Source organism: Histoplasma capsulatum, genomic scaffold, assembly GCF_000149585.1.
Source record: "Histoplasma capsulatum NAm1 scaffold_8 genomic scaffold, whole genome shotgun sequence".
NCBI lineage: Eukaryota > Fungi > Ascomycota > Eurotiomycetes > Onygenales > Ajellomycetaceae > Histoplasma > Histoplasma mississippiense.
In genome coordinates, this window is record NW_001813975.1 from 535,745 (window position 1) to 538,484 (window position 2,740).

Sequence of the window (2,740 nt, forward strand, 5' to 3'; positions counted from 1 at the left end):
CGGATTTGGGGACCGCATATTGTGGCCGTGTAGTAAGTAGCCACAGATGATCCTCATCAGAGCTGGAAGAGGAGCAGTTACAGGAGGGGACAGCAGAGCAATGAGACTGGTGTTGGTTCTTTATCGCGTACGGCATTCAGAGCAGATGAGGAGGGGGGAGGATGCAGTGTATCCACGTTTCTCGAAGCATTTTGAGGCAGTATAGGCATGTAGTGCGGCCAACCAGAATCATCACCGGGGTTTCCCCACAAGGAGAAACAAATGGAACCGGGAGGACCCGACCCACAGGCGCAGTGAGCAGGGCTCGGGCGTTGTGCAAGAGGGGAACTACGGACTGGACTCATTTGAGCCGCTGTCCCCGGAACCAAGCTCTCCCTGAGGTCCTCTCCGAACGACCATGCGGGGTCATACATCGCCCTGTTGATTGGCGGGGGGGGGCGGTGTGACAGCGGCAGGGGGGGAGGAGCAGAACCCCCACAGCTGCTAGGTGTCTCCGCCTCCGCCTCCAACCTGGCCCTTTTGGCCGCGACAGAGGCCGCAGCTGCACCACGTAGACGTTTTTTACCCACTAGAAAACATCAGAATAAGCCCCCTTACTGTCTTCCAAGGACGACGTTCCCATGCACTACTTTTGCAAGAAATTCCATACACAGGACAGGAACAAAGACGAAGATCTGCAAGCCCCTTGTTAGCCATGTTTCCACATTTCAAATCGATAATCCACTTACTGAACGTTTGGATATGACAGTGATGGGAAGAAGAAGAAGGACTGCGCATTCAGCAGAAGAATCACGTCGAATAAGACTCACCCATTCCTTTATGCCGCGCAGCGCGCGCGCTGCCAAAGCGGTTGGCAACCGTTGCTACACAACAAAGATAATTCCCAATCCGGTAATCTTGAGGCATCGGGACTATGCCTTTAAAGGGGAGGGCATTGTCACACCCTTGGTTGTGCCAAGGCCCCGTGACGGCTCCACACGGCCCATCGCTTCCCCTCAGATAATCCCATCTATCCCATAACGTCACGCAGGTGTCCGAACCGGTTTCCAACCACCCTATGACATCATTCGGATGCAATAGAAGAGGATCCGATTGATGAGATATGAGAATCCTGTTTCTATACGGGGTCTGGATTCCTTCTGGCAGATCAATGCAGCGCCACTGCGGAGTTGCTTCGGCTACCCTCGCTTATAGAGTGAGGGGAGGATGGCTGCCCGTTGTCTATATAGAATAGCTAGATGCTGGCTCTCTATTCCAGGAGCCAGCGATTCGTCTTTTATCTTTTGACAATAAGATACCAGAGTTACCACTGTCCTCATACAATATTCATAGTGTGCCGAGTACCTCTGGTAGTTCAGTATTTGTATAGTATTCTACGAGTTCGCGGTTCAAGCGAGATAATCAAGCCCACCCATAAGGCTTCCCATTATATACCATCCTCCTCTGTGCCGCTGCCGAGTAGCAACCGCCTCGGCGCCGTCACATTACAATGATTCAATCAGTAACTTTTCATTTAAAGAGATCAAATATTCTTGATTGTTTCATATTTATATGAGAGATTCAATTCATAATATTTGCAGAGGTGATTGATATAATTGATATAGTGATAGATGTAAAATTCTATCTATGATTGTTATAGCTTTCTTATACAATATTGAAACACATGAGGTTATTGTCAAGTTGGTGCAAGTGGGTGCAGTAGTCATGGTAATGTGAAGATATAAAATGTGAGATGTAGAGTTTAAACAGTTCAAAGTTAATATGTTGATTCAGAAAGTTAATTTTCACAGCATCATTTCAATTCTATTCTTCTGCTTCACAGATTTTGCTATTGAAATCAAGTAGATAATTCATTAAAAGAGTATTTCTTTAATAATTTCTGTTCAACCACTGCATTGCATATGCTTGCAGTATAGAATTCAAGAATAGAATATTTAGTTGATGAAAGACTTCTGCCTCAGTGGTTGAATGGATATTATTATTATTAGTCACCGAACAGACCCTAATTGGCCAAACCTGGGCGGTGAATGCACGACGCTAAAATTGCCCCGCTCATAGACGACGAGAAATGCAACTACCTAACCGTCTACATATTACTCTAGTACAAGTCCCCTAAACAGCGCCTCATTAAAAAACCAATGACAAAGATTGCGATATCAAATGCCCCTGCTTCCTGTGCAACAGGACCAGAACGGATTATCTTATTTCCAGGTATGGGTCATGACATACTGGTAGCCAATTGTTCTCAAAGAAAAACATCTTTTATTTTGAAAATCTTTTGCTCTGCCTCTCAGAATGTCACCATGACAGAAGTCTCAATCATCCGGCTCCTTGATCGATCAGGTTAATCCAATTAGCCACTATCCATTGTCAAAAACCAAGAGAAGTAAAAATACTGTCATAGCCTTGCCAACCCTGAAGTGAGAAAAAGCTCTGAGAAAGTGACTGCCCATTTAATTTAACAGCGCATGCCTGATAGGCATCATTGGGCAAGATGACTTAACTAATGTATGCGTGGGACGCCATGTAAGATGCAATAAAATCTGATTTAAAAGGGGAACATTCCCCCAAGGCAGGCCTGCGGCGGAGCACTGAAAATTCAGTAGTTGTCAGCAAATGAATCTTATCTCCAGAGCCAGAAGTGACACAATCTGTCTTAGAGATACATGGCGCAGCCGCACAGAGAGCATGCAAAGAATGCATTTGCAGCTGCCATTTTATCAGAGATACGCTCGAGCGC